We start from the raw sequence: 19,941 nt of genomic DNA, 5'->3' as shown, positions 1-19,941 counted from the left end.
GTATAGCCCCAAGTTTCTCTCAAGGTTAGTAACTGCTGCTCCGTTCAGTCACCCTCAAGCCTTATGATAAGAGTAGTAATATTTACAAACAAACCAACCAACTGCCAAACCCAAAAATGACTGCTACCAACATTTTTACAGGGAGAGGAGCCTTCTTGATAATTCAGACAATGCTGCTTGATGTTCTTTGCTTTGGGACTTGGCTGTAGAAGCAGTCTTCTGCTTTTCTCCTTATGCCTGCATATCAGTACCCCTGACCGTAAAAATTAAAGCCCATGTTGGTTGCTGTCTATATCCCGTTCTCCTCCTCCCCCCCCCCCCCACCGCTGTTAAAGCGGGGAGCGATGTTGCAGTTGCATCAAGGCTATTGATTGAGATTAGTAATCCGCATGCCTTCTGTTAAGGGTGGTAACTGCCGCTCTGTACAGGTTACCTCCATGCACCCTCTTCTTCATTTCTGTCCTCTAGCCTTAGGGATCCACAGTGTTTATCCTATCTCCCTTTGAATTCGTTGACTGTTTTCTTCTTCATTATCTCCTCCAGAAGGGCATTCCAAACATCCTCTCTGTGAAAAAATATTTCCTGACGTTGGTTCTGAGTCGTCCCTCCTGGAGTTTCATTTTGTGACCCCTAGTTCTACTGCTTCCTTTCTGACAGAAAAGGTTTGAAATTTGTGCATCATTAAAACCTTTCAAGTATCTGAAGGTCTGTATTATATCTCCCCTGCATCTCCTCTCTTCCAGGGTACATCCTGATTTCGACAGCGTATTGTGTCCTCGGGGGTGTCATGGTTTCACTTATTAAACGGTCTCTCCGTACCAAGATTCAGCCTACTGTGCAGTCTTCCCTCCAGCAGGGTTCCTCAGCGAGCCTAATTTACACCCAAGCTCCAGTACCTTTGTGCCTCTTCATTGAGTCACCCTTGGCTCTCTGACCTGGCTGCTCTTGCCTTGTGGCCTCTGGGCCTGCTCTAACCTTTTACCTTGTCTTGCAGCCTACTCAGGCCTTTCCTTACCTTGTGGGCTCTGGACACCCTGCCTCATCTAGTGGCCTCCGGGCCTTAAGCATAGCAACCTACAGGTCCTTGCTGCCTTTGGACCTCAGTGTTCCTTGTTTTGTGCTGTCCTTGCCTAGATCTTGTCCGGCAACTGGAAAATTTGGAAAATGAGAATAGAAAGAAAAATCTTAGACTACTAAATTTTCCAGTAACTAGATTGTTGTCACCTATAAAACTATTTAAGAAATACCTGTTGGAAATATTAGCTATTACCTCAATTGAGGAAAAGAACATATCTAAGATATATTATATACCTAAAACTAGGATTGGAGTGTTAAATGTTAATGAAGAAATGGATGTAATACAAAGAGAGTCTCCTAATTTGACATCCTTTTTAGAATCTTCAATAGATGACATTCCGGAAAGAGCGACTCTTTTGGTATCCTTTTGTAGTGAAAAGGTTAAAAACCTGACACTACAGAAATACTTTAAAAACAAAGATTTTATATTCTGTGGCCAAAAGATTCAAATCTTTCTGGATGTCTCGAGAATGACACAACTTAGAAGGAAACAATTTCTAACATTGAAACCAAGGGCCTTGGCTATTGGGGCAAGTTTCTTGCTTAGATTTCCTTGCAAATGTTCTGTGAATTATCAGCAGAACAAGTTTACCTTCCAAGACCCTGCACATTTGGAGACATTTTTATTAGATAAAGAAGCTAGGTGAGGTAATTAACTGCATAAAATGAATAAATGCTCTCAATTATTGTGTTAGTCACAAATAGGGATGGGGTTTTTTTTCCTAAATGTACCTCCCAATTATGAGGACTATATTCTTTTTAGTGAGTATTAGAAACGAGATTATAATTTTGCATATATAATTTACTGTACACTGAAAAGAATTTTATTTGTACAAATGTAAAAATGTGTGTAAAAAATGAATTATAAATTAAAAAAAAAAGAAGACATGTCTAGAGAAAAGAAACAGAAAAAAAAAAAAAGAGATCCTATAAAAAGAATTGGAAAAAGATCAAGAAAGGGAAGGTGGAAAAAAAAGAGCCTGTGACCAACCGATTAGAAAACTAAGATCAGACAGCAAAGGTAAAAAAAAATAAATTACTTTTTACAGATTGGCACATATAATCTTTGGGAATGTGCAAGAGCAGCACTTTCTCTATGTGGATCTCGCAATGTTCGAGAACAGCATGGAGGAACTGAAAGCCCTGCAAATATTTAATACCTTGGGGCCTGCACAGAGGAGGCAGCAGATTGGGCTTCAGTGCTAGCAGCAGCGATCGGCGCCTCCCCAATAGCAACATGGCAGCATTGAAAGAGGCAGCAGAGGAACGAGAGAAGCTCCAAGGTTGCTGGCAAAAGAAAGAGGGGTTTCTGCTTTCAGTGTGTGCATGTGAATGAATGGGAGTCTACCTGGGTGAGTGGGTGAATGAATTGGTGTGTGTGTGTGTGTGTGTGTGTGTGTGAGTGTGTGAGAGAGAGAGAGAGAGAGAGAGAGAGAGAGAGAGAGAGAGAGAGAGAGAGAGAGAGAGAGAGAGAGAGAGAGAGAGAGAGAGAGAGAGAGAGAGAATGAATTGGTGCTTGCCTAGGGGTGCGTGTGGCTGTTATCCCTAACAACTGAAAAGCAGGTTGTTAATAGAAACAAAAAACACACTTTGAATTGTCTGTGTTGTGCTTCCCAGTCCATGCACCCTGTATTCCTTGGACTTCCCTGGCTCCAGTTACATGCACCCCACTTTGACCGACAGTCCCTACAACTTACTCAGTGGGGCCCTCAATGTCAGAACCGCTGTTTACGACAAGTGTCGCCATCCATGACCGTGCTCAACACTACAACCCTTCCTGGTCTGACTGCTCCATACTCAGATGTCAAGGATGTCTTCTCCAAAATAAACGCTGACATCTTGCCACCACTTCAAGAATTTAATTGCCCCATAGACTTACTACCCAGAACCATGTCTCCTAAGGGCAGAACATATCCCCTATCACTTCCTGAAACACAAGCCATGTCTGCGTATATCAAGGAAAACTTAGATAAAGGATTCATCAGACCCTCTTACTCCCCGGCAGGAGCCGGGTTCTTCTTCGTAAAGAAGAAGGATGGCAGCTTGAGACTCTGCATAGACTACAGAGGCTTGAACGCAGTGACTCGTAAGGATCGCTATCCACTGTCGCTTATTAGCGAATTATTTGATCGTCTTCAGGGTGCACAAATCTTTACGAAATTGGATCTCCGAGGGGCGTACAACCTTGTATGAATCCAACCAGAAGACATATGGAAGACCGCCTTCAACACGACAGACAGCCACTATGATTACGTAGTAATGCCCTTCGGGCTTTGCAATGCCTCTTAATGAATGAGATCTTTTGGGACCTTTTATACTCCTTTGTCGTGGTATATCTGGATGATATACTAATATTCTTCAAAGACCTAAAGTCCCATCATTCCCACGTCCAAACTGTCCTCCAATGCCTCAGAGACCATCATCTCTATGTGAAATTAGAAAAGTGTATTTTTAAACAACCCAGTCTTCCATTTTTAGGCTACATCATTTCCAAATGTGGCTTCACCATGGACCCTGATAAACTCCAGGGTATTCGAGATTGGCCACAAACAGTGGGCCTCCGCACCCTACAAAGATTCCTTGGGTTTACAAACTACTATCAAAACTTTATCGCTAACTACTCCTCCCTAACTGCTCCACTTACTGCCATGACTAAGAAGGGATGTGACCGAGTGTGGAGTCCGAAAGCCCAGTCCGCATTCCACGCCTTGAAGGAAGCCTTCTATTCCGGTCCATGTCTACATCATCCAGATCCTAACCGTCCCTTCAGTGTCGAAGTTGACGCAGCCACCATTGGAGCAGGAGCAATTCTGAGTCAACACTCCACTAAAAGAACCTTAGTACTATGCTCCTACTACTCACATAAATTCTCCTCCACTGAACAAAATTACACTATAGCCCTCCAGGAATGGCCTCCAGGAATTGCGTCCTTGGCTGGGAGGGGCACAACACAAATTTACAATATTTACTGACCACAAGAATCTAGAACATCTAAAGGCGGCCCAATTAATTAATCCCAGACAAGCTCGCTGGGCCCTGTTTTTTTAAATGCTTCAACTTTGAGCTCCGCTATCGCCCAGCAGCTAAAACCACCGGGCAGATGCGCTCTCTCGCTCCGTCGAGCCAGAGGATACAATAGTGTCTTCGAAGCATCTCGAGAGTCCGGACTCGGCCGGGGTGACCGGCTAGCTTAGCGTCATAAGCCCAATGGAGCACATGCTCCTGGAGATGGCGGGGGACCACCATCTTCCCAGCTGGTACCGTGGTGATGACTGCAATGGATATGCAAGCTGGATCGATGATGGCATATATTGTAGCAATTTTCAAAAGCCTAATTACACAAGTATAGTGAATTTATACATGTAAAACCCAATTTTATACAGTAAATCCTTTTGAAAATTACCCCGATAATTGGGTCATGATCGTTGTCCACGTTGAGCATGGCTATATTAACCTTTAGAATTTAGTAGATGAGAATAACCTATATTCTATTTTTGCGATCTATGAAATTGGACTCCGACATAGCACCATATAATATTTAGAGGCCTCCCAGTCTAAGCCTCCAAGTCCTGCCCAAGGAGTCAGAAACAAAGAATAAGATATTATTTAGTTCCCTACTGAAGATTGCCATAGTCATACGCTCAAAGAAAAACATCCCCAATGCTCCAAGGGATCACCCCCAGCAAATACTCCTCCTCTTACTGGTGGGTGCCCAAGCAAGTTTCCCACTAAACAGCTACAACAGCAACAAAGACAATGTAGAGAGTCAATGAGCTAGTATACCTCTTGCTGACACACTACTGTGCTCTGCGCCTTATCATAGCCTGAAGAATTATACTTCTCATGTGGTTAAGAAACATATAGTCAAAAGAACTATTCTAGTTGATCTTAACCAAAACACTGCTTACAGACAAGTCATTTAACAACAAATGCAGGACGCAAGCAAGAGTACTCTGTGTGCCATTGACATGCACATGTTACAAAATCGAGTGGCCGCACGTACAAGTGCACCAGATTTTACAATCCGCGCACGCATGTGCAGGTGGCATGCGCCAAGGGGGGCTGAATTTTTGCAAATTACGCACAGCAATGAAATTGAGTCTTCCCCATTCCTTCCCAGACCACTCCAATTAACAAGCGGACTGGGAAGGAACTTCCCTACCCCCCCTACCTAAACTCCCTCCCTCTTCCCCTCTCCTCCCCACCCCCTAAACCCTTCCTGTCTATCCTATTTTTTTTTTCTTTTGCAACTTACTTCGCTGCTGGAGCTGAAGTAAGTTGCGTGCGCCAGCCAGCTGCCAGCATGCGAGTCATCGGAACAGCATACAATGGTGCTGTCCCGGCCCGGACCGCCCCTATGGAGGCGCCCAGCACTTGTGCGCATACCGGGATCTACGTGCGTGGCCAGGCCCATTTTAAAATGCATGCAGCATGCACAAGGTCTGGTTTTACGCGCAGAAGCCTTGGGTAAATCCTACTCTCCTTTTCCTGTCTTTCAACTAGTTTGTAATCCACGAAAGGACACCACCTCCTTTCCCATGACTTTTTAGTTTTCTTAGAAGCCTCTCATGAGGGGCTTTGTCAACTGCCTTCTAAAAATCCAAATATACTACATCTACTGGTTCACCTTTATCCACGTTTATTAACCACTTCAAAAAAATATTAAAAAGTGTTGATTTTGTGATATGCTCATAAGAATTTTACCTTGATGGACCAGTTTAGGATCTTTGCAATCACAGGTCTCAGCCAGCTCCTTTTTCATGCTGTGTCCTGACTCTATGTGTTACATCATATGACTTGCCATACTGGGTCAGACCAAAGGTCCATCAAGCCCAGCATCCTGTTTCCAACAGTGGCCAATCCAGGTCACAAGTACCTGGCAAGATAAAAAAAAGTCGACAGATTCCATGCTGCTTATCCCAACGATAAACAGTGAATTTTCTAAAATCCACCTTAATAATGGTTTATGGACTTTTCTTCCAGAAAAGTGTCTAAACCTTTTCTAAATCAAGCTACACTGACAACTTTCAACACATCTTCCGCATTAAGTTGCAGAATTTAATTATGCGTTGAGTGAAAAAATATTATTGCCTAGTAACTTCATTGAATATTCCCTAGTCTTTGTACTTTTTGAAAGAGTAAACAACCGATTTGTGTTTACCTGTTCTACTCCACTCATTATTTTATAGGCTTCTACCTTATCTCCACTTAGCCATCTCGTCTCCAAACTGAAGAGCCTTAACCTGTTTAGCCTTTTTTCATAGAGGAACTGTTTCATCCCCTTTATCATTTTGGTCACGCTTCACTGTACCTTTTCTAATTCTGCTATGTCTTTTTTGAGATGTGATGACTAGAAATTCACACAATACTCAAGATGAGGTCACACCATGGAGCGATACAGAATCATTATTATATTCTCCAATATTCTCCAATATTCTCCAATCCTTTCCTAATAATTCCTAGCATTCTATTTGTTTTCTTGGCTGCCGCCACACACTAAGCAGAGGATTTCAACATTATGTTTGATGATGCCTAGATCCTTTTCCAGGTTGTTGACTTCCAAAGTGGAACCTTGCATTGTATAGCTATAATTTGGGTTGCTCTTACCAACATGCATCACTTTGCACTTGCTCACATTAAATATCAACCACCACTGGGATGCCAAGTCTCCCAGCCTTGCAAGGAGCAATTTCTCACAATCTTCTTGTGAGTTACAACTTTGAATAATTTTGTATCATCAGCAAATCTGACCCATCACTCATCATTCCCATTTCTAGGTCATTGATGAATATGTTAAAAAGCAGCAATCTTAGTACAGATCCCTGGGGCACGCCACTATTGACCTTTCTCCATTGCGAAAATTGACCATTTAGCCCTACTCTTTGTTTTCTATCTTTTAACCAGCTCTCAGTCCACAACAAAACATTGACTCCTATCTGACGACTTGATACACTGTATCAACTGGCTCACCATTATCTGCATGTTTATTCACACCTTAAAAAAAAAAAGTAGCAAATTGGTGAGGCAAGACTTCCTTTGTTCCCTTAAATTATAAGTTCAATAATTTTGTTTTTAAGAATACTTTCAACCATGTTTTCCAGAACTGATGTCAGGCTCACCGGGCTGTAGTTTCCCAGATTACCCTTGGAACCCTTTTTAAAAACTGGCATTTCATTGGCACCCTCCAATCTTCAGGTAACATAACTGATTTTAATGATAAGTTTACAGATTACCAACAGCAGGTCTGCAATTTCACTTTTTACTTCTTTCAGCACTCTGGTCCAGGTGATTTGTTACTCTCTAGTTTGTCAGTTTGCCTTAGTACATCTTCCAGGTTCACTGAGATTTGTTTAATTTTCTCAGAAACATCACCTTTAAATACTACTTCTGGCATGGATCTGCCTGTATGCATACACTGGAAGTAGAGTAAATGGTGATTACACATACAAAATAATAAACAAAAGAAGGAATGTGTAATAAGTTCAGCTTGTCCTACTCATTCAAGAGTCTTTTTAATTCATAATATCACTGTTTTATTCCAGAGCTTTATCACAAAAGAGGCGTATATAAATCTTACAGTAAGAATTAAAAAGATTCTGTTCTGAATGAATAGGACAAGCTGAACTTATTACACATTCCTTCTTTTGTTTATGGATATCTGCCTTACATCTTCCTCAGTAAAAGAATTCATTCAATCCCTCCCTCCACCGTGACCTTATCCTCCCCTTAGTGCTTTTACCTAATGGCCCAAATGACTCCCTTTCAAGCTTTTTGCTTCAAATGTGCCTGGAAAAGGTTTATTATGAGTTTTTTGCTTCCACAGTAAGCTTCTTTTCAATTTCTATCTTTGCATCTAACTTGCCAGAGCTTATGCCGTTTTCCATTTTTTGAAGGATGCTCTGTTGGCTAGAATAGCCTCTCTCACCTCACCTTTTAACCATGCCAGCCGTCATTTGGCCTACCTTTCACCTTTTTTAATGTGTGGAACACATTTTCTGGGCTTCCAAGATGGTATTTTTAAACAACTTCCATGGGACAGGACTCTTGTTTGATTCATAAGATAAGTTTTTCTTGCAATTATAAAATTGTTTAAAAAAAAAAAAAGTTTGATACTTCCCAAATGATTAGATATAAAAGACTATGAAGGTCATTAGACCGGTAATGTTTATTATGATGGCACACTACTATGGATGCAGGATGTAACGATAATGGTATGTGGGAAATTTTTTCTTTTTGGATGATTTCTGGTATTTCCCATTGGTATTCACACTGCTCTTTTTCTGAATAAATCTATTCATGTCACAGAGCTTCTTCCATAGGAATGAACTAATGACCCCCAGTGCAGACGCTCAGTCAGAACCCGGCTGCTGTCAGAATGAGATTGTTTCCATTCTAATTTACAGCTGGGAGAGCTGCTGGAGGATGGTTCCAAGCAAGTTACTGAAACGTTTCTGACTGTGAATGGTTTAATGGACTGGAATGTACATTTATGGATTGGAGGTCACTTTTATGAAGCAGACAAGAATTTATTGAGAACAGAACAAGTATGTTTTTGTTTAATTTTTTCTTTTTTTGCAATTATTGCACAGAATTTCTCACATTCAATTTTTTAATCAAAACATTTTTTGTTTAAAAAATGAACAAACAATATTTTTCCAAAAATGGAAAAAAAATCATATATAATTAAATTTGTTTTCCAAACCATTTTGGCTGGATAGAGTTGAACAGTGCTACTATACCCATGTCACTCAACAGGGTTGGGATTAATAGCTTTAGGCTCTTACAACTAATTTAAATGTTCTCTATTTAACTCTGTTTAGTTTTATTTCCCTTGGAACATTCTGCTCAATCCATATTGATCTCGGCATACCTGAAGAATCAGGTTTTGGCAACCAACAGTACATGATATAAAACTTGGAGTAACATCAACAGTATATCACAATCACCTATGTATAACCCCTCATGAAAAATGGTATTAAAATATATGTATGAGAGATCATCATAAATTTCATTTCATTTCAATTTCATTTATTAAAATGTATTAATCGCTTAACACAACAAAATTGCGGCCTAGGGGATTTACAATAGAAAATGCATAAAATATCACATTCAACAGCATTGGATTCTAAAACAACATAGAAACTACCAGCATTTAGAAATTCAGACCTTGCATCAAGAGCACTGAAGGAGGAAGTTGATGCAAATCATATTAATCAATGCAATTCAAGCCTTATAAGAACATAAGAAATTGCCCTGCTGGGTCAGACCAAGGGTCCATCAAGCCCAGCATCCTGTTTCCAACAGAGGCCAAACCAGGCCACAAGAACCTGGCAATTACCCAAACACTAAGAAGATCCCATGCTACTGATGCAGTTAATAGCAGTGGATATTCCATAACAGGCCGATACAGTACAGTGCACTCATGTTAGCCAAGGTTTGGATGCGTGTTTTCGACGCACTAGCTTTATCCCTTAAGTCGGAGGCCCCAAAAGTAAAATAAATAAATAAATAAATTTTAAATCGGCCCGTGGGTCGGAAGACGGACGCACAATTATGCCGGCGTCCGTTTTCAGAACCCATGGCTGTCAGCGGGTTTGAGAACAGACGCCAGCAAAATTGAGCGTCGGCTGTCAAACCCAGACAGCCGCCGCTCCTGTCAAAAAGGAGGCGCTATGGACGTGCTAGTGTCCCTAGCACCTCCTTTTATGGAGGGCCCTAATTTGCATAGGCCACCCTCCTGAATCGCATGCCCAGGAGAGTGCCTGCACGCGCGCCGGGAGAGCGGGCGCTCACCAGCTCTCCCACGCGTTTTACTGTATCGGCCTGTAAGTAAACTTGATTAATAGCCGTTAATGGACTTCTCCTCCAAGAACTTATCCAAACCTTTTTTGAACCCAGCTACACTAACTGCACTAACCACATCCTCTGGCAACAAATTCCAGAGCTTTATTGTGCGTTGAGTGAAAAAGAATTTTCTCCGATTAGTCTTAAATGTGCTACTTGCTAACTTCATGGAATGCCCCCTAGTCCTTCTATTATTCGACAGTGTAAATAACCGATTCATATCTACTCGTTCAAGACCTCTCATGATCTTAAAGACCTCTATCATATCCCCCCTCAGCCGTCTCTTCTCCAAACTGAACAGCCCTAACCTCTTCAGCCTTTCCTCATAGGGGAGCTGTTCCATCCCCTTTATCATTTCGGTTGCCCTTCTCTGTACCTTCTCCATCGCAACTATATCTTTTTTGAGATGCGGTGACCAGAATTGTACACAGTATTCATGGTGCGGTCTCACCATGGAGCGATATAGAGGCATTATGACATTTTCCGTTCTATTAACCATTCCCTTCCTAATAATTCCTAACATTCTATTTGCTTTTTTGACTGCTGTAGCACACACTAAGCCGACAATTTTAAAGTATTATCCACTATGACACCTAGATCTTTTTCCTGGGTGGTAGCTCCTAATATGGAACTAACATTGTGTAACTACAGCAAGGGTTATTTTTCCTGATATGCAACACCTTACACTTGTCCACATTAAATTTCATCTGCCATTTGGATGCCCAATCTTCCAGTCTTGCAAGGTCCTCCTGTTATGTATCACAGTCTGCTTGTGATTTAACTACTCTGAATAATTTTGTATCATCTGCAAATTTGATAACCTCACTCGTCGTTTCCTTTCCAGATCATTTATATATATATTGAAATGCACTGGTCCAAGTACAGATCCCTGAGGCACTCCACTGTTTACCCTTTTCCACTGAGAAAATTGACCATTTAATCCTACTCTGTTTCCTATCTTTTAACCAGTTTGTAATCATAGGTCTCTCTAATACACAGTCTCTTTCATAATTATTTAAATCTTGCAATAAAATGTTCGTAACTGCTTAGAGCAACTACCCCAAATTGATTGGAAAAAAATAAGAATTATGACTTATTTGGAACTTATTTGATTACCATCAATATAAACTGATTAAGATAAGAAAGGTCACAAATTTATTCAAGAATTGAATTTGTATCATCATATAATGAAAAATCGAAAGCTGTATAAGACCTTTTCCAACCACCACACAATTTATCTGTAAAAGTTATGCTGAAAGCCATTCCATGCTTCCAGTGTCCAATTGAATGCTCATCAGTGCTGTTTACAATGAACTTTAAATTGGTATTTGACTAAAATGCAATGCACAGGGCCTAGAACAGTAGTTCCCAAACCTATCCTGTGGGACCCCCAGCAAGTCAGGTTTTCAGAATATCCACAATGAATATGGATGCAATAGATATGCATGCACTGGAGGCAGGGTTGCAAATTTTCTCTTATGCATATTCATTGCAGATATCCTGTAAAACCTGACTAGCTGAGTGCACTCCAGGACAAGGTTGGAGACCAGTGGCCTAGAAGATTAGTCTTCCCACTGCTCAGTGAATCTTGGACACTCAGATGAAATAACTTGACAGTGCTGCAGAGGAGCCAGCTGTCATGGTAAATGTAGGCAGCAATGACGTAGGAAAAGGTGGGAGAGGGGTTCTGGAAGACAAATTTAGGATTTTAGGTAGAAAGCTGAAATCCAGAACCTCCAGGGTAGCATTCTCTGAAATGCTCCCTGTTTCACGTGCAGGTCCCCAGAGGCAGACATAGCTCTGGAGTCTCAATGCATGGATGAGATAATGGTGCAGGGAAGAGGGATTCAGTTTTGTAAGGAACTGGGGAACCTCTTGGGGAAGGGGGGAGATTTTTCTGAAAGAATCTCCACATTAACGAGAGTGGAACCAGGCTGCCAGTACTAACTTAAAAAAAAAAGAGATAGCAGCTTTTAAACTAGAACCAGGAAGAAAGCAGTCACTCAGCATTGCATGGTTCGGAGGAATGTATCTTTCAAGGATACTAATGAAACAGAGTTAGGGCATCCCAACAGAGAGGTTCCAATAAAAGCAAACATAATCCATATGCTTATAAGTAAACGATCACCTGAGCTAAAGAATTCTAAATTATCCCTATCAACTGAAAAGCAGGTTGTTAATACAAACAAAAAACGCACTTTGAAATGTCTGTATGCCAATGCCAGAAATCTAAGAAGTAAGATGGGAGAGTCAGAGTGTACAGCAGTAAATGAAGAGATAGACATAATTGGCATCTCAGAGACCTGGTGAAAGGAGAATAACCAATGGGGCAGTGCTATATCAGGGTACATATTATATCACAATGATAGGCAGGATCAGCTTGGTGGGGGTGTGGCACTTTATGTCTGGGAGGGTATAGAGTCCAACAGGATAAAGAACATACAAGAGACTAAATGCTCAGTAGAATCTATATGGGTAGAAATCCCATGTGTGTTGGGTAAGAGTATAGTGATAGGAGTATACTACCGTCCACCTGGCCAAAATGGTCAGACAGATGAAGAAATTCTAAGAGAAACCAGGAAAGATATCCCATTATTCCTGCACTGCTAAATTGGTTATTTCAATTACCCAAATATTGACTGGGTAAATGTAATATCAGGACATGCTAGAGAAAGTTCCTGGATGGAATAAATGACTGCTTCATGGAGCAATTGGTTCAGGAACCAACAAGAGATGGAGCTATATGTAATTCTTAGTGGAGCGCAAGATTTGGTGAGCGAGAACGATAGTGGGGCCACATGGCAATAGTGATCATAACATGATCAAATTTGAACTAATGACTGGAAGGGGACAATATTTAAATCTACAGCTCTAACACTACATTTTCAAAAGGGAAACTTTGATAAAATTTAGTAAAATAGAAAAAAAAACCTGAAAGGTGCAGCTGCAAAGGTTAAAAGTGTACAGCAGGCATACACTTTGTCTAAAAATACAATCTTAGAAGCACAAAATGTATTCCACGCATTAAGAAAGGTGGAAGGAAGGCAAAAACGATTACCGGCATGGTTAAAAGATGAGGTGAAAGAGGATATTTTAGCCAAAACAAATCCTTCAAAAATCTGAAGGAGGATCCATCTGAAGAAAATAGGAAAAAGCATAAGCATTTGCCAAGTTAAGTGTAAAATTTTTAATAAGGCAGGCTAAGAGAGAATTTGAAATCAAGTTGGCCATAAAGAGAAAAACTCATAAGAAAAACCTTTTTAAATATATCGAAACAAGAAACCTGTGAGGGAGTCTGTTGGGCCGTTATACATCAGAGGGTTTAAAGGGGCTCTTAGGGAAGTTAAGGCCATTGCAGAAAGATTAAATGAATTATTTGCTTCTGTGTTTACTAATGAGGATGTTGGGGAGATACTGGTTCCGGAAATGGTTTTCAAGGGTGATGGCTCAGATGAACTGAACCAAATCACTGTGAACCTGGAAGATGTAGAAGGCAAGACTGACAAACTAAAGAATAGCAAATCACATGGACCAGATGGTATGCACCCCAGGGTTCTGAAGGAACTAAAAAATGAAATTTCAGATCTATTAGTTAAACCTATCATTAAAATCACCCATTGTACCTGAAGACTGGAGGGTGGCCAATGTAACACCAATATTTTAAAAGGGTTCCGGGGTGATCCAGGAAACTACAGACTAGTGATCCTGACTTCAGTGCCGGGAAAAATAGTGGAAAGTGTTCTAAAGATCAAAATCACAGAGCGTTATATAAAGACATGATTTAATGGAACACAGTCAACATGGATTTACCCAAGGAAAGTCCTGTCTCACAAATCTGTTTCATTTTTTTAAGGGGTTAATAAACATGTGGATAAAGATGAACCGGTAGATGTAGTATATTTGGATTTTCAGAAGGCGTTTGACAAAGTCCCTCATGAGAGGCTTCTAAGAAAACTAAAAAGTCATGGAATAGGAGGTGATGTCCTTTCGTGGATTACAAACTGGTTAAAAGACAGGAAACAGGAGTAAGATTAAATGGTTAATTTTCTCATTGGAAAAGGGTAAACAGTGAAGTGGACCAATACTTTTCAATATTTATAAATGATCTGGAAAGGAATACAATGAGTGAGGTAATCAAATCTGCAGATGATACAAAATTGTTCAGAGTAGTTAAATCACAAGCAGATTGTGATAAATTGCAAGACCACCTTGTGAGACTGGAAGATTGGGCATCCAAATGGCAGATGAAATTTAATGTGGACAAGTGCAAGGTGTTGCATATAGGGAAAAATAACCCTTGCTGTAGTTACATGATGTTACGTTCCATATTAGGAGCTACCACCCAGGAAAAAGATCTAGGCATCCTAGTGGATAATACATTGAAATCATCAGCTCAGTGTGCTACAGCAGTCAAAAAAACAAAAACAAAAAGAATGTTAGGAATTATTAGGAAGGGAATGGGGAATAAAACGGAAAATGTCATAATGCATCTGTATCTCTCCATGGTGAGACTGCACCTCGAGTACTGTGTACAATTCTAGTCACTGCATCTCAAAAAAAAAAAAATATATATATATATATATTTATATTTGTACTGGAGAAGGTACAGAGAATGGCGCCCAAAATGATAAAGGGGATAGAACAGCTCCCCTATGAGGAAAGTCTAAAGAGTTTAGGGCTGTTCAGCTTGGAGAAAAGATGGCCGAGAGGGGATATGATAGAGGTGTTTAAAATCATGAGAGGTCTAGTATGGATAGATGTGAATCGGTTATTCAATTTTTCAGATAATAGAAGGAATAGAGGGTACTCCATGAAGTTAGCAAGTAGCACATTTAAAACTAATCAGAGAAAATTCTTTTTCACTCAACTCACATTTAAGCTCTGGAATTTGTTGCCAGAGGATATGGTTAGTGCCGTTAGTGTAGCTGGGTTTAAAATAGGTTTGGATAACTTCTTGGAGGAGAAGTCCATTAACTGCTATTAATCAAGCTGTCTTAGAGAATAGCCCACTGCTATTACTGGCATTAGTAACATGGGATCTACTTAGTGTTTGGGTACTTGTCAGGTTCTTATGGCCTGGATTGGCCATGGTTGGAAACAGGATGCTGGGCTTGATGGACCCTTGGTCTGACCCAGTATTGCAGTTTCTTATGTTCTTGGGAAGATTTAAAGCTTTGAGAGACCACATTTGAGGTATGGCTCCTGGGGTCTTTATCCAGGATTATCAGCCCAGGAATTACTCACTTTTTTGAGGTGTTATTCATAAGTGATTGTGTTATACCTATGAAACAGTTAAATCTGCATTAATCTACCCTTGCATTGCCTGCATCCTGCAGGGGTCCTAGCTGGCAAAGCCCGGGTGGTTTGTCCATTTGATTTACTTACCATGATTGATCATGTTTTCATGAAATCCAATTAGAACAGCTGTTCTGTATTAAGTGGCATATAAACAATTTTTAATATAAAAAAAAAAGTAACAAAAAACATGCTTCCCTGTCAAAGTATGCACCATACAATTTGTTTTAAGCCAATATTTTTCTATTGAACATATTCAGGTGAAATCCTGGCCAGGTCTTCACGGAACCCTCGTAGTCAGCATGGCAAGAGCGATCCATCCCATATTTCAGGGAATACCAAAAACGGCTAGAGGGGCAGACAAGAGATAACTGACTGTTGTCTCTCTATAACTGAGCAAGCAAGGAGCATAAAATGCTGAGTTTGGAATCAAAGGAGTCTGCCGTTTGTATTAGAAATCAGCATAACATACCCTCAGAACAGGGGCATAACACTGTAATAACCCAAAGGAGAGCTCAAAGCCACAACCCCCAGATAAAGTTCAGAAATGTACTTAAAAACGAAGGCTCAGTCTGAAGCTAACAGGCAGACTTCTCCCTGGTGTGGATTCTAGTAGGCCTGGCTGATGATCATATGGCCACTGGGAAGTAGCAGACTTCAGCCTTGTTGGAAAGGTGGGGTGGGAGCAAGGCAGAAAAGCTAAGAAGGGATTCTGCACTGAAAACATGAGACATTGAAATCTGTATTTGGCTTCCTAGGTGCTCAGCCAGATTCTGAACTTAGTAAACAGAGCTCTCTGTTGATAAGCTACAGCCAATATCAGTAAAACCTCTGTCCCTCACATGCCTATCACAGCCCATGCACAGGAAGTATGTTAATGAGAGTGAACTTGTAATATAAACCAGGGACTTGCGTCATTGCAACACACCATGGAGGTACCCGATCAATGAGAAACCCTGTAAACCAACACCACACTGGGAAAAAAAACCTGCACTGAAAGAATGATAAAAGGACGAGAATGCCATATATCGTACTCCTGTTTTTAAAGTGCTTTCTCTCAAGTCATGGCTGCTTCTACTGCCTGGATTCAAAAGAACCGAGCGTAACCCGAAAGAACGAACGGAGCAGCATCCACGATTCGGGTTTTTCAGCCAGCTTGTGTCTTGGAAGCTTACTGGGAGGGGGGAGCAGGCGGGGGGAGGGATTATGCAGGGCTGGCAAGACACGATCCAGGGAGAATGGAACCGGACAAGTTATATTTGCAGGAAAGGAGAAAACCGAAAAGATAAAAAAACCTTTTTTGAAATGTGATAGGGTGCTACATTAAACCCATCTGACAGAACTATCATCAGCAACAGCTTGATCACCAGTCCATTAGAAATGACAGATTCCACAAAAGCTGAAAAAAAAAAGCACCTCCATGAGAAGACGAGGTGCCAGAAGTGCTGCACATTTTTTACATAATCCAACTGTGACATCACATAACTACTGTTTCTTCTGTTTATCTATAAATTATCCAGCTTCAGAGAGAAATCTTTTCTATTGTATATTAACCAAAGCAATACAGACCCTGCCAATAAGCATAGTCACACCTTCTCCCCCTTCAGGTTATGAAAATAGGCCGTTTTTACTTTTATCCCCCCAGAATACGATCACAAACAAAAAAAACAAAAACCCAACATGCCCCTTCTATCCCAGCCAACCCGCTGCACGACATCACAGCTTTCTGCACTGTGACATTTCTGACTTTCACTTTGATTTCTCTGCTGGCATCACGAAGGGCAGGGAAAATACTCACAATTGAAATGGCTTGGGGGTATCTGCGCACTGATCCGGTGACGGGTGATCGGTTAAGGAGGAGAAAGAGAGGGCTGCAGAGAAAACGGCCTTTCTGCCCAGCTCACGGCAGCGAAGGGAGGGCGGTCGGGGAGTGACCGGTTTTCTAGATACCTTGGGCTCTACGTGCTTCCCATGTACATGCACGCCCGCTGCCAGATTTAATCACCGGCTCAGTAAGGGCTGCGTGATTCACCGTCCAGAGGCAGAGGGAGTAAGTCTGCACCTTATCACCCTCTTCAATGAAAAGCATATAGTATTACTGTCCTTCTTAGAATGGAAAAAAAAAAACAAACCATGGCAGAGAAATGGTGTTGTACAAAAGCACTCTGAAAATAAAAGATGCATCCAACCTATTTCAATTAATCGAGACTCACAATGTGGGAGACGTGTGCAAAATATTAAATAACGTCTCAACCATTACTGGCAGCACTACAACAAAATAGAGAGGGGGGGTTTTTTCCCCTTCGTGTCCCAATACATACAGAGCAGATCAAGAGACATATTTCACTGGAATATATTATAACAAAAAAAGGCAAGGCAAACAATAAGTTTTTGCACAGCCTTTTTTGATATCCAGGAAAGAGAAACTTCATGTTCCATTTAAACCATCCCCTATGCAAAATACTGCCGAGAAAGCTATTATCATCTGGAGATCTCCGATTCCTGGCTCTCTCTCTCTGTCTGAACCATCTCCAAACCTCAGTAAGCAAACAAAGTCCATGCAGGTTTAGAGGAAATGGAAAGCACAGCCCATTTTACAGCACAACCACCTTCCTGGAGAACCTCACAACAAACAGGACAGAAGGTGGGGGAGGGGAGAGCGGGATTTGATTTGTGGGTTGTTTTTTTTTTGTTTTGTTTTGTTTTTTCAGTTGCATCAATTTAAAAGGCTCAAGTGACATTTATCACATGCTCCTTGCCAGTCACTTCATTTCCCTGCAGGGCACTTGTCTCAGCGGGGAGTGGTTTCTACAGAGATAGCAGCCAGCCAAGACACTGTTGCTATAGCAACCAGTGCTTAAATGTACATCAGTCAGGGCTCTGCAAAAATGTAAGGGCCCGATGTGCTAAGTATTTTTCCCAGAGACATAAAATGGAAAGGAATCTTTAGTATAGGGGACCCTAAATGTCTTATGCTTAATCCACATATTTAAAAAATAATCATCATTTTGGAAAATATACCATGACCAAGATTTACTATATGGATTCACCCACCTTATGTTTGTTTGTGGGAACAATGCTCAGTAAATCCTATCCAGGATTCGGCTTTTGTTTCACCCATTTTATACCCTCAGCAGTCTCCATTGTCCTTTCACATCCTTCCTCCAATACCCCCCCCCCCCCCCCCCCCCCACTGGCCAATCTTTCTGCAGACAGTTTTGCGGGGAAAGCCAGAAACTCCCTGGGGGCCGCAGGACTGAGAAGGGTCAACTTTCTGAGGCACATCCTCAGCATCACTGGTTTCCGATAGGTGGGCGATCGCTGTCCTCCCTCCCTCCACCACCAATGCAATGTGGCCAAGCCCGAGCAGTCTCGCAGAATGGGGATGGATCTGAATTTCCCCCACACAGTGGCACAGCTCACCACAGCCTGAGTCATGGGTGGGGGAAGAGAGATGGCCCCAGCGTCTAAAATATTAAATAAATCGGATTACGGTTATTGAAGAGTTCACAAAGTAGCAATAAAATGACTCGCACCAGTAGATGAAGTTTCAAGTTAGCAAACACCACTGGCATTGAAAAGTACTTACAGTACACACAGCACTATCAGGATATACGCAACATATTTGCCAATATAAAAGAACCTAATTGCAACACAGGATTGATGGGAGTGAAGGCAATTAAAAAAAAAAGAGAATTCAGTCAGTGGAACTGTAGAACCCAGAAGACTTTACCACTTTTCTGAAGGAGTTAATAAACATGTGGATAAAGGTGAACCGGTAGATGTAGTGTACTTGGATTTTCAGAAGGCGTTTGACAAAGTCCCTCATGATAGGCTGCTAGGAAAAGTAAAAAGTCATGGGATAGGTGGCGATGTCCTTTCGTGGATTACAAACTGGCTAAAAGACAGGAAACAGAGAGTAGGATTAAATGGACAATTTTCTCAGTGGAAGGGAGTGGACAGTGGAGTGCCTCAGGGATCTGATTTGGGACCCTTACTTTTCAATATATTTATAAATGATCTGGAACGAAATACGACGAGTAAGATAATCAAATTTGCAGATGATACAAAATTGTTCAGAGTAGTTAAATCACAAGCAGATTGTGATGAATTGCAGGAAGACCTTGTGAGAATGGAAAATTGGGCATTGAAATGGCAGATGAAATTTAATGTGGACAAGTGCAAGGTGATGCATATAGGGAAAAATAACCCATGCTATAGTTACACAATGTTGGGTTCCATATTAGGTGCTACCACCCAAGAAAGAGATCTAGGCGTCATGGTGGATAACACATTGAAATCGTCGGTTCAGTGTGCTGTGGCAGTCAAAAAAGCAAACAGAATGTTGGGAATTATTAGAAAGGGAATGGTGAATAAAACGGAAAATGTCATAATGCCTCTGTATCGCTCCATGGTGAGACCGCACCTTGAATACTGTGTACAATTCTGGTCGCCGCATCTCAAAAAAGATATAATTGCAATGGAGAAGGTACAGAGAAGGGCAACCAAAATGATAAGGGGAATGGAACAATTCCCCTATGAGGAAAGATTAAAGAGGTTAGGACTTTTCAGCTTGGAGAAGAGAAGGCTGAGGGGGGATATGATAGAGGTGTTTAAAATCATGAGAAGTCTAGAATGGGTAGATGGGAATCTGTTATTTAGTCTTTCAGATAACAGAAAGACTAGGGGGCACTCCATGAAGTTAGCATGTGGCACATTTAAAAC

The 19,941-nt window shown here is 41.2% G+C and overlaps 1 protein-coding gene across 3 annotated transcripts in view; it reads right to left on the bottom strand.

Annotated features, from left to right (window-relative positions):
- TRIM2 (tripartite motif containing 2) overlaps positions 1-19,941 on the bottom strand; it is a 231,841-nt gene that overhangs the window by 190,102 nt on the left and 21,798 nt on the right. For 2 of the 3 annotated variants that reach the window (XM_029609453.1, XM_029609363.1), the window contains exon 1: positions 17,015-17,211. The exons of the other annotated variant lie outside the window; for it this stretch is intronic. The gene's annotated coding sequence lies outside the window, so the exon portion shown is untranslated. Of the gene's footprint in view, positions 1-17,014; positions 17,212-19,941 lie in introns of those variants that run through there. 3 annotated transcript variants of the gene reach the window in all.

The sequence above is a fragment of the Rhinatrema bivittatum genome, chromosome 1, assembly GCF_901001135.1.
Source record: "Rhinatrema bivittatum chromosome 1, aRhiBiv1.1, whole genome shotgun sequence".
In the NCBI taxonomy this organism is placed as follows: domain Eukaryota; kingdom Metazoa; phylum Chordata; class Amphibia; order Gymnophiona; family Rhinatrematidae; genus Rhinatrema; species Rhinatrema bivittatum.
This window is presented reverse-complemented; position numbering and strand designations above follow the sequence as displayed.